Source organism: Rhinolophus sinicus, chromosome 18, assembly GCF_057876585.1.
Source record: "Rhinolophus sinicus isolate RSI-liver-muscle chromosome 18, RSI-T2T, whole genome shotgun sequence".
Taxonomy (NCBI): domain Eukaryota; kingdom Metazoa; phylum Chordata; class Mammalia; order Chiroptera; family Rhinolophidae; genus Rhinolophus; species Rhinolophus sinicus.
In genome coordinates, this window is record NC_142518.1 from 22,561,942 (window position 1) to 22,574,572 (window position 12,631).

Consider the following 12,631-nt stretch of genomic DNA (forward strand, 5'->3'; position numbering starts at 1 on the left):
TAACAAAAGATGAATACAAGTCACGTTTGACTTCTGCAATTACAAGAAGTGCTCAAAGTGGTTACCATCAGCGTCCAGACTCTTCTGATTACGGCGAACTACTGCTTGAGCAATATTGACCAAAGTGTCCACTTCCACACATTTTTTTGGGCACCCTGGTATATTCCTAAATTGCCTCTGATTTTTATATACTTTACAGTTACAGTTAACAAAGTAATCCTAAAATATGACATATTGTAATTGGCCCTACTGTGTATGTCTTGTGTGCAGATTTTAGCACATGTAACTCACCAGGCGAGTGTGACAACTTCTAAGCTGGTCCATGCCTCGTTCAATGAGCCAAGTTCACTGATATACTCTTTCTTGGATGTTGCAGGAATGTCAAATTGTTATAAAAGTTTCCAAATACTCACTTACTCAATTTCACTTATCTCAACCGTAACAGACAGTTATGGAACAGCACTGCTCTGGGGACCACTCTAAAGTGTAGGATTTGGAGTCTGGAGAGATCTGCCTTCAAAACCAAATTTTATTACTTACCAGTTACGTAACCATGGGCAAATTCTGCAACCTCCTTTGCAACCTCCTCTTCTCTAAAATGGGGATAATAATGTCAATCTCAAAGTGTTTTTGTAAAGATGAAATAATGCATTTATGCATTCATTCATTCATTCAGAAATATTTATTGACTTCCCCACTATGTGCCAGGAACTGTTCTAGGATCTTGAGTTACATCAATGAACAAAACAGATGTCAGCAGGAGAGAGATAGACAATAATAATAACAACAACACAACAAATAAGTAAACTATACAGTATATTAAAAAATGATGTGTTATGGAAAAAGTACACAGTAGAGTACGGTAAGGAGAATCAAGAGTGCAGGGGAAGGAATGGGGGGTAGGTTGCAGTTTAGTAGTGTGATCAGGAAAATAATTCAATTCAATAATGCAAGCAGAACCTCTAGTATACGGGTTAGTTAGTATTTAGTAAATGGTAGCTTTTATCCTAATTAGTTCATGATGACTTAGTGTGCCCTTCAAGAAGTTAAATTGACTTTGTTTCGGGTGCTTATTACAAGTGAGTGTGTGCACACAGGTAAGCATGCACACATACACACACCCTCGCATTTGCATAAACACAGACTCACACACACCCTCGCATTTGCATAAACACAGACTCACACGCCATAGACATTTTATTTAGAGTCAGTCAGCTCCTTCTAGAGCACATCTTTTATTTGCACTCAAGATCATTGGGGGGTCCTGGATAAATGGAAGTTAGATTAGTTTTGGAGTAGAATAGGATGAAATGAGAAACTCACAAATTTTTTGCTGATTAACATAGAGGAAATGTCAAAATGCTAAGACCAGCATTTGATTCCACCCTAATTCTCTGTGTGTCTAACTTGACTGTTTTTCTCTTACTTTGTGAAAGTGTTACTGTCTCTTTTGGTTCTGCAAGATGTATTACAATTGTCAGAAGCCACAGGAGAAAGTATATTAGAGAAGTGAAAACTGTTGTCATCAACTAACCTTCACAGGCGATGTTTCTTGGAGATTCAACTGACCTTCCCTACCTTTTCAAGAATAACTTACTCGTACAAAATTGTACACACAGAGTGATAAAATTTCATTATGTAAAAAACAGTATAGATGGCTACAGAAAAAAATTGGTTATTTTAGAGTGGTGGGATTATAGGTATTTCCCAATTTACTACGATCAGAATGTATATTTTTAATAATCAGAAACAGCCCACAAGTGTTATTATTATTATTTTTTTTAAAAAAAGAGAAAATTACCTAGTCTTGCTAATACAAGGAGGCTTGTTCTTTTGTGCTTTCATTTTCATCATGGGGGAGGTGGAGGAGTGGAATTTATTGGTTGGGGGATTGTTTTGAGAATTTCTCTTTTGGATTTTATCTCCACATTCTCAGAAAAACTGAATTTACTACTCAAACTGCTTTGCTGTTTTATTATTAGACCATCCTCCTCCAAACTTGGCCGGAAATCAAAGGCCCATCCAGATAAGAATCTCCACAATGTGCATTTTCAGAGCAAGTCAGAAGCTGCTTTGTTTTAACACTCAAAGAAAGCTTTTGTATTTTCAATTTCAAGTGCTCTGCAGTAAACCAACAGTCTATATAGATTATACAAAAGGGTCAGATGTTGGTTTGAGCCAGTTTCTGGGGGGAAAAAAATCACCATTGAGGAACAGCAAGTGTTTAAACAATGAACTGACAGCTGCCGGTCCATTAGATCCCTCCATGAGCCAGCCCCTGCTCTTTTCAATTTCGCTGTGATCTGTAGATACAACTCTTCATGGCTGAGCTGGTGGTGATGGGCTGTGTTCCAACAGCACCTGCACTTATCAGAGCATTACCTTTTATCAGAGGACTCTCACATAAAGTCCTTTATAAGGAAGAGAAATTGTGCCAGCTTGGAAAGAGAGAAGAAGATAAACACCTATTTCAAGTTCCGTGTTGGCCATTTAAGTACTTGTAGAGTTAGAACTAAAAGCTTGAAGCTCTTGACTTATACTATATTCTCCTGGCCATTCCTTAGCTGAAGTTTAATCCAAGTAGTTAAATTTCATAGTTGGCTAAATTAAGTGCTAATTTAATGGTGCTGTCTGCCTTTTGAAAAATGTCTTTCTGGTGATAGGCTTAACAAAGTGACATGAAAATGTTTTCCTCAGCTTCAGGGAACTACAATCCTCTTAATTTGCTCTTTACTGGAGTCAGTTGTTCATAAGCATCAGCCCTTTGGAACGGCCCAAGGGTTTCGCAGGACAGTTAAAAGCCCTAGGGAAAGACAAGCCTTTTGATTCTTTCCAAGGGGTCTTTGCTCACCTTTGATTTGATCCTTTGCTGAATCACTCCTTTCCTTCGGTCCCTTAGAATGTCTTCCTTTGGGATCTCTCGTTTAGATTTTTGGGTTGGGCCCGCTGCTGGCCGTGACCACATCTCAGATCTCCCAAATCTTGACTGCTTATTCAGTTCTTAACCCCATTGCCTTCTCTCATCTCGGATCTTCCAGAGCTGCGCCCCTGCTTTCCCAGGCATAACCTGCAGCCGTCTGTGCCCAGGCTGAACCTAAATAGGTTTTACCTCTACCAGTTTGAATGGAGCAGTCAATTCAGTCAAATAATCAATTCGATTTACATTCCCCAAATCAGCTGCACTAGTAGTTCTTCAATTCAATGGATTTACTTTTTTCATAATTAATGAGCAAAGTTTGACTGCGCGAAATGATAAAGTCACAACAGACATCTCAAACAGCATTTTTTTTTTTAGCCTTTTGGCCCCCTGCAAGAATACTGAGTCAATTTGGTAGGTGTAGGGAATAAGCACTTTTAATTTTATACTTTAAAGATTCGTAGTTCGACCCCAAAGCAGGAAGAGGCTGCCTCATTTTACCAGATTAAGTGGAAAATAGTGGGCAGTACTTTAACATGAACAGCAAAGGAGACTTAAAGTGGATGCTCTGAGGCCTGCAGTAAGTAATTTCTCCCTTATCTACAAGCCTCCATCTATTATGTCGGTGCAAAAATCATTGCGGTTTAAAATGTTCAAAACAATTGCAAAAACCGCAATGACTTTTGCACCAACCTAATACAACCCCAGTGCACATACTCCATTCCATTTAGTAGTTATTGCTATTTGGGCTCTTCTCCCTCGGGACAAGTGTATACACCTTGAGATTAGGTGTGTCCCACTCATTTTTGTACCTTTCTTGATACCCGGCCCCCAATTCAGTGCTCAGTAAGTCCCCAACAATCACTGAATCAAACTGAATTCATGGTTAACCTGAAGAAGGAAAAGCCTTACACTGAAAAATATAGATTCATGCAACTTTTTTTAGGTGGTAAATATTTATATAACGCAGGAATGTGGACGATGTAAATACTACTTCAGTGGAAGTGCCTCAAAAGAAACTCAGGGGGGCCTTTAACCACTCAGAATAGATTGACGTCTTATCACCTAGGCTATTGGGAAAGAAAATCAAAAGAGGTTTAGTGTTCAAACAGCCACTTTAAAAGCTAAAGGTTCTACTAAATAAATCCAGCATAATGTTTTTACCAAAAAAGTCATAAGACATTGGATGGCAAAATAATATTAAAAGATTCATTAGTCTTGGGGCAGCTGGTTAGCTCAGTTGGTTAGAGTGTGATGTTCGTAACACCAGGGTTGCCGGTTCGATCCCCACATGGGCCACTGTGAGCTGCGCCCTCCACAACTAGATTGAAACAACTACTTGACTTGGAGCTGATGGGTCCTGGAAAAACATACTTAAAATAAATAAAAGTTTTTTGTTTTTTTAAAAGATTCATTAGTCTTGCTTAATCCATATGAAATGAGATGAACTGTGTAGCAATTTTATCTGGACATTGGAGGCATCCAGCCTTCTCTGTATCAGATGGAAACATTCAATCCAATGAGATAAATGCAAACACTGCAAAACATTCTCTATGTATCATCAGAATAAAAAGCAACATAAGTTATAAAAAAAAAATGCTGAACAAAGTCTGAAGTAGTACCGCTGTCAAAATGCTGACATTGATTTTATTCACTTCTTGAGATCTAAATTGGAAAATCAAAAGAGATCAGATTGAACACAGGTCTTTATGATATACTATAATCAAAGACAATATAGGGTAGGACTGCAATGCATAATGGAAGGTCTTGAAGAATGGAATATGCTGATTCTGGGATGGAGGGATGAGCTGCAATTATCAGAATGAGTTTTGTTACACAACTTAGTGATTTATTACCCATGTTGCCAATTCACAGATCATTGTCACTTCACTCAGACAAGAAATCTGAAGCTTTGTAAAGAATAGATAAGGAAAAGGAAAGACCCAAACTCACAAAATTATGTGCAAATAAAGAAAGGGAAAACTAATTTGCTATCAAATGGCTTTTATCTTCACTTAAAAAATACTGAGGGACGAAGAAGCAGTTCTTCCCTGTGGTTATATATAAAAGCAGAGTTGCTTAAAATTTTTAAGAAATTAGCTTTCATAGAGAAATGTATTTATAGAGAAGCCAAAATGGAGTTGGAGAGCTGAAGTCTGGAAGGTCAGCCTCCTTTGTCAGATGATTGCTTCATTAATTAATACACTAGGTCTGGTGTAAGTAAACTGGCTCAGGGGCGACATTTGACCCACAGCCTATTTCTGTCCCCAGGGATAAGAGTGTTTTTGACATTTGTAGATGGTTGCCAAAAAAATAAAAATAAATAAATAAATGAATACATAAATAAATAGAATAATATTTCCTGATGTGTGAAAATTATATGAAACTCAGAATTCAGTGTCTATAAATAAAGTTTTATTGGAACACAGCCACACCCATGTGCATACAGATTGTCCATGGCTGCCTTCATGCTACAACGGCAGAGGTGAATAGTTGTGAGAGACCTCGTGGCCTGCAAAGCCTAAAATGTTTATTATCTGGCTCTTTATGGAGACAGTTCGGCAGCCCCTGTATTATATTATTAATGACATATGTATTTAAATCCAGAAAGACGACATGTTTAGATAGAGGCTGGGACTTCATGTAACTTTACATCTGAAAAAAAAATTATCTTATGCATATATGCAGATACACTCACCTCCGTGCACACACATATGGGGCACCTATGATTACCTTTAAGGGCATCTCATACATCTCATGGGTGAAATTGATAGGAGAGTGAATTCACGTATTACCTGGAGAGCTACTGATGAGAGGAGATTATCGTTTGGAACAGATCCCTGGTGGTTTTTCTTTGTCCTCTTTATGACTGGAATAGATGGGCTGCATTTGACTGAGCTATTTCATAAAATTCTAGACCTACACAGCAAGGAGGAATACCAAGGTTAGGTCTTTCCAAATTTAAATATATCGAATGTCACCAGTACCAATGAGATCCTAATTATTCTTAGAAACTTGCAACATTAAGAAAATGTTGCAGCATCCTTGGTACCCTCTCACTCTTATACCCTGGAATACATGCTAGGTTGTATGTTTTTTGAATACTTGAGGACTTAGCCAGAGAGAAAATGGAGCATGCACAGGAAAATATATTGTTGAATGTCCTGGTTATGGCTTTCTTATTTTAGACAACTCAAGTGTAAATGCAATCCTGACCTTTAAACACCCACACGATGATGTGTGAAAAATGTACAATACAAGCAATAAACAACCAGCCAAGCATTATATTTGTAATTTAGTCTGCTACTGTCTTATAGCATGATGATTTGCTAAATATAATTTGTAGCATTGCTATTGGGCAGAAGGCCACTGCCCACAAGCAGGCTCTCTGAGTAAAACGGTTCCCTAAAATCTCTTTCATAAAGAAACAAGACCATTTAAAAAAATTTTACTTGTATGCATGAATGATCCTGAGAATAAAAACAACTAGTGTGATGTAATATATAAATCAGTGGATAATATGGAGCACTAGCTATTTTTATTGGAATTTTATCATGTTGGAATATTGCAATGTCTCTGTGGGAACCAATAACTTAAGAGGAAAAGCAAGTCACCTTGGGAAATAAGTAAGAGAAGCACTCTATTGTTCAATGGGTGAGGAAGGAGGTTTATGCCAAAGGGCTCTGGACTAAGTGCTCCTAGAGAGCATTTCTTTTGTCACAGACAGTGTGGTTGATTGCAGAAAAAAGGCTACAAATTCCTCCCATCTCTGTATGTACGCCCTGTTAGAGAAAACCACAGGCCCAAAATGGCGTCACTCATGCTAAAAGCCCATGATACCAAACTCAGATTAAATACCTAACCTAATCACTGTTTCAACCTCTCCCAGAAACATAATCCTTTTTTTCTTTTTTTTTTTTTTCAAGGAGGGCACAGCTCACAGTGGCCCATGCGGGGATTGAACCAGCAACCTTGGTGTTATTAGCACCACGCTCTAACCAACTGAGCTAACCGGCCACCCCCAGAAACATAATCTTAATCCACCAGTCCGGGATTTTCTGATCAAACACCAGTAAGGTAATCTGTCATGTGGGCCTTCTCCATTCCCCATTGAAAGAAGACACAACCTGCATGATAAAAACCCTTGCCCATCCCTTCCCCCCACATGATGTTGTCCTGGTCCAAAAAGAATCCTTTCTTTTCTTCTGTTAATAACTCCCTTGCCCCACCCTTCTTCCTGTAAACACTTTCCATTTTGTACAACCCCTAGGAGCACCCTAATATTACTAGATGGATGCTGCCCAATTCATGAATCACTTAATAAGGCCAATTAGATTTCAAATTTACTCCATTAAATTTTGTTCTTTAACAGCCCTTTGCAAATTAACTTTGCTGCTTCTCCCACTGAGAGGTGGAATCTATTTTCCTATCCCTTGAATCGGGACTTGGCCATGGGTCAGTAGTAAATAATGACACAAACAAACAGAGTCTTGAATAGTCCCTGCCCTTTGGAGTTTGCCTTCTCTTGGTGGGTTATACAAGCCTAAGTCCACCCTGTGACGGAGCCCGGGATAGCATACTGGACTCCATAAGGCAGCACTCCCAGCTGCAGCCCCTTAGACCAACCATCCTGTCAGCTACCAGACATGTGCGTGAGATCATACTAGCCAGCCCAGACCAGAAGAAACTTTCAGCTGACCCACAGAATCTGGAGAATTAATAAATGCATGTTATTTTAAGCCACTACATTTCAGAGTGGCTTGTTAGCAAAACTAGAGTAGTTGCTGGGGTAGTGGGTCCTGAGTGGGTCCTGCATTGGGCGTCCCATCACACTGCTCTTACCCAGAATTTGCCTGACTCTGAGGGCCATTGCATCCAACTCCAGTGAAGGCTGCCGGGCTACATGCTGATTGCTGGGGCTTGTTTATGGGGTCCAGGGTTACCCTACATAATGTGGGATAATGAAAAGTCCTAGGGGACCTTTCTTGGGCTGACAGCCACCTTTCTGAAGGGTCTTATAAATTCTGATTCCTTTGGGTTTCCTGCTGGTCTGCTGGAATGGCTCAGGTCCGTGAAGCTGGGAAAGGCCATGGAAATTCCCCACCAGTTGAAAGTTCTTTTTATTGCACAGCCTCTTAAGGGTCCTCTGACATTTACATATATTTCCTGGACTTGTTCTGACTCTAGTGAGATCCACTGGGATCGTCACAGAGGCTCCAAGGACAGGGACAAGGACAGACATCCACACTATAGGCTCGGGGGGTGGGATGGTGCCAGGCTTTCTGGAAGCAAACTGTACTCACGAAGCTCAGGTTTGGCACTCCTCAGAGGACAGACAGGCAGGTTCAGTGAGGGCCTGGGTTCTCGATTGGATTCAGCCACAAATGAGCTCTACATCCCTGACCAAAAAATAACTTCACTTTTCTGGGTCTCAGTTTCCAGATCTATGAAGTGGGGAGAACTGGGTTGGATGGTATTTACTGTCTTTGCTGGATTTAACAGTCTGAGAATCCTCTCCCAGACTTTGCACTATGTCCTTCTCAATCCCTCACTTCTTTTGACTTTGCACTGTCATCCCCTCACCCAGAATTGTGATTTTGAGGGAGAAGTGAGGCAAACTCATTTCAGGGTGAGGACAAGAGCCATGCGCACAGATCCACTCCGAGCTTATCTAATCGATGTTAGTGAAGTGACTTCTCTCAGGGGAACATTAGTGAAGGCCTGGCCAAAAAGGACTCCAGTAGAGGAATTGTTGGGGGTGGGAGAGGGAGCACCCAGGAAGAAGACTGGGAAGAAGGTCCAATCTATTAGGCTCCCTTGTAAATAATCTCCCATCCCTGGAGGACCTCCCTCTCACTCTCTCTCTGTCTCTCGGTCTCGCTCTTTCCCTCAACTGATCTTGCAACCGCAGGCAAGGACTGCAACCTGTCGGTTTACTTCATTCATTTTGCTCTGTGAATTCTGTCATCTTAATGAAATTTTGGTTTCTACATTGCGTTAATGTAGAAACTGAGACTAACTACACTCAGTTAATATATAAGGGTTTTGTTTTATTTTTTAATGGGGTGAGGGAGTCAAAAACCCAACAATTAGAAACATCACAATTTAGCTGAGGACTTAAGTAAAGCGTATTATACCGAGTGCTTACAAACTAGTCCTGATTCAAAAACCAATGACTTTCCATCGGATGAAATCCTGATTAGTCCCAATAGCCTAAAAGTCACTTTGGAATGGCCTTTCTTGCTGACCTCAACTCCTACCACTCTCTCTGTCACTCTGCCCTGCTTCCTGTTCCTGGAATCCACCAAGATTGTTCCCACCTCGCGGCCTTCACCCTGGCTGTTATTCCTGTGCCTGGAGTGCTCTGGCCCCAGGTTTCCTTGTGATTTACTGCTCTACTGGGCATCAGGACTTTTCAAATTCTCCAGGATGTTCTAATGTGTGGCCAGGGTTGAGGATAACTGAGCTAGAGTGTCATTTAAGCACAAAGCTCCTCAAATGTAACTGTGGGAATCTTATTCCAAAGCAGATTCTGATTCAGGAGTAGGGAGGGGCTTGAGATTCTGCATTTCTAACTCCCAGGTGATGCTCACCTCCCATCCTGATGGTGAGTTACCTAATACCAGGGAATATACCCAATTTGTACCAACTGTGAAGTAGGCACCCTGCAAATGTTTCCTGACTGAAAGCTTCGCCGTTGCCACAGCTTTCTTTTATGGCCTCATGACACCACCAGTAGGTTCTGACGGGATATGTTACTTAATCAAGGCATCAGGTCCATAACATACATATGGATGTTATAAAAGGACTTTATATTGGATAAACGTTTTGTACTGAACCCTTACATCCTAGAGCCATAACCAATTTATTCTGGACCATGAATGAAACTTTCATTTCTCCTGCTGTGATAAAATGGGCTCTTATTCTTGAACTCCATCCCATGACTGTTATTATCCCCTCAGTTTTGCTGGGTTTGACATGGAGTGAGGTAGACGTCAGCCAGAGAGATTTTCTGAGGGAAAAAATGGGAAAGTAAAGATGCCGCTCTCCTTTTAGTCTTCAATATCCTCTGTATGGTCATCCATAGCACTGATTCCTGACATCCACACCACATAACTAAGATCTCCAAGTTTCCGTGCTGTCAACAACTTCATCAGTTGCTTTTATAGCATTTTCTCCTGAAGTCTTCTTTGTGCCATTTTATATATCTTCCCTGCTCACAGTGTCCTCCCCCAAAAGACATCCCTTAGGCACTCCATTTAGTCACCCACTAAATCCAAAGGGAAGTTGCCGCTGGTCTTGCCCCATCTTGCACCAGCAGAGAAGAGAATCTAATTTCAGGGGCTGCATCTTCTCTCCTCCCCAGAGTATAAGAGAATGGAATTTGTTCCTAACGAGGTTAACAGGGATATTGTGGTTTCAGGGTTTGCTGACAGGCTGAAGATTTATCTTCTCCACTCATTTTCCTGACTCTGAAGAGAATTGCAGACCTGGAATCTGCAGTGCCTCTGGGTCACTCGGTAATTTAAAATTGATGACTTGGAAAGAGAATGGAGATAAAGATGCTGTCCTGGGATGTGTCCTTTTATAGAGAGGCATTGTAATTTGAGGGGTGATGTTCTCTCATGCAACTCATTTGAAAAAAATCACAGTGGTTTAGGAATGTATTTTGATCAATGACTTAATCAGCCAGACACTCGTAGTCACCCTTTCTGATTTTAGAGACAAGGATGTACAGTTTACTGATTAGAAAAGGGGAGCATGAGGTTGCTAATTAAAATGTTTAAAGTACAATAGTGTATGCTTCCATTCTGTAATGCTCAAAACCAGACAAAGCTACTATGCTGTTAGAAGTCAAAATAGACGTTACCTTGGGGTGGGGGTTAGTGACTGGCAGGGAGCAAGATGGGTGCTTTCTGGGATTCTGGTGATGTTCTAGTTCTTGATTCCTTTACTGGGGTGTGTTCACCTTGTGAAATTTCATTGATATCTACAGTTATGATTTGTGCAGTTTTTTTGTATAACATACTTCATTAAAAAGTTTACCCATAAATATCTGCCAAATATAAACATCCTTTTTAATCAAGGTTTCTACTTATGAATACATTGTAAGTTCAAGAAATCAGTGTCTAGGGGCCGGCCCGGTGGCTCAGGCGGTTAGAGCTCCATGTTCCTAACTCCGAAGGCTGCCAGTTCGATTCCCACATGGGCCAGTGGGCTCTCAACCACAAGGTTGCCGGTTCAACTCCTCGAGTCAGGCAAGTGATGGTGGGCTCCACCCCCTGCAACTAAGATTGAACAGGGCACCTTGAGCTAAGCTGCCGCTGAGCTCCCGATGGCTCAGTTGGTTGGAGCACATCCTCTCAACCACAAGGTTGCTGGTTCGACTCCCGCAAGGGGTGGTGGGCTGTGCCCCCTGCAACTAGCAACGGCAACTGGATCTGGAGCTGAGCTGTGCCCTCCACAACTAAGACTGAAAGGACAACAACGTGAAGCTGAACGGCACCCTCCACAACTAAGATTGAAAGGACAACAACTTGACTTGGAAAAAAAGTCCTGGAAGTACACACTGTTCCCCAATAAAGTCCTATTCTCCTTCCCCAATAAAATCTTAAAAGGAAAAGAAAAGAAATCAGTGTCTGAAAATGTATTTGAAAATCATTGTTCGATTAAAGGACAGATTGCCCCCCTCCTCCAAAATCCACATTTTCCCACTCAGACGTTAATGCTGTATGTGTTAGTCTTCTTCGTGATTCTAACAGCTTTGCTTGGATTGTGCTTAAATGCTGGAAAAACCATGACTTGGAAGGACCGGTAACCTTAACAGCCTTCTTTATCTTGCTGACGAATTATATCTGAGATAGATGCTTGTGTTGAAATATGCCGCCCTCCATCAGTTGTTAGTCACTGCAAAGCCCAGTCCTCCGTGACAGCGCTCACTATCAACATCTGCCGGACAAGACGAGGGACCCTTGTGATCCAGCCTCATGCTTGCTGGATACTAATGAAGTCGCCACACAATGGAGCTGGCTTTGCTTACCAAGTTAAGGAATGAATCAAAATGTGGACATAGATTAATACTGGTGCCTGCTTTATCCCCTAGGAAAAAAACAGATAGAATCAATGATTTCCTGTTTTTTCTTCTCTGTTGTAACTTTAGTTATTTAATTTCTGGGATGGGTATACCTTCACATGGCTCATGCATCACAGAGTACAAATAGTGCATAGGAAATAGTATTTCTCCCACCTTTGTACACCATCAGCTAGTGTCCACCCTGCCCCCCCCATCACTGTTGATAGTGTCTTCGTATCTTCCAGAGACTACTGGTATATATACAAATAAAATGTGAAAATATCAATAAGAGGATCCTATTAGGCTCCTCGGATCACTAATAAATCTGTTTTGGGACCTGGCCGCTCAAAGTGTGGTCCCCAGACCAGCAGCATCGCATCGCTTAGGAGCTGGTTAGAAATGCAGGCTCTCAGGCCCCAGCTCAGACCCATGAATCAGAATCTGTGTTTTAACAAGATCTCCTGGGGATTCATAGCACCTTAAAGTGTGAGAAACAATGCTTTCAGGGAAAGGGACCTTAAAGAGTCAAGATGGGTGGGTTACAAAGGTACCCAACTTATCCCCTAAGGAGTTCTTTGTTGTTTGGAGGCAAAGCGAATTCAACATATTCTCATCATCCTGGTCACAATTTCCTCAGAGCC

At 41.1% G+C, this 12,631-nt stretch overlaps 1 long non-coding RNA gene across 1 annotated transcript in view; it reads left to right on the top strand.

Annotated features, from left to right (window-relative positions):
• LOC148754578 (uncharacterized) overlaps positions 1–11,508 on the top strand; it is a 139,665-nt gene extending 128,157 nt beyond the window's left edge. Inside the window, exon 3 of the long non-coding RNA XR_016020029.1 lies at positions 6,844–11,508. This is a non-coding gene — a long non-coding RNA (uncharacterized LOC148754578). The remainder of the gene's footprint in view (positions 1–6,843) is intronic.
• The last annotated feature ends 1,123 nt before the right edge of the window (positions 11,509–12,631 follow it).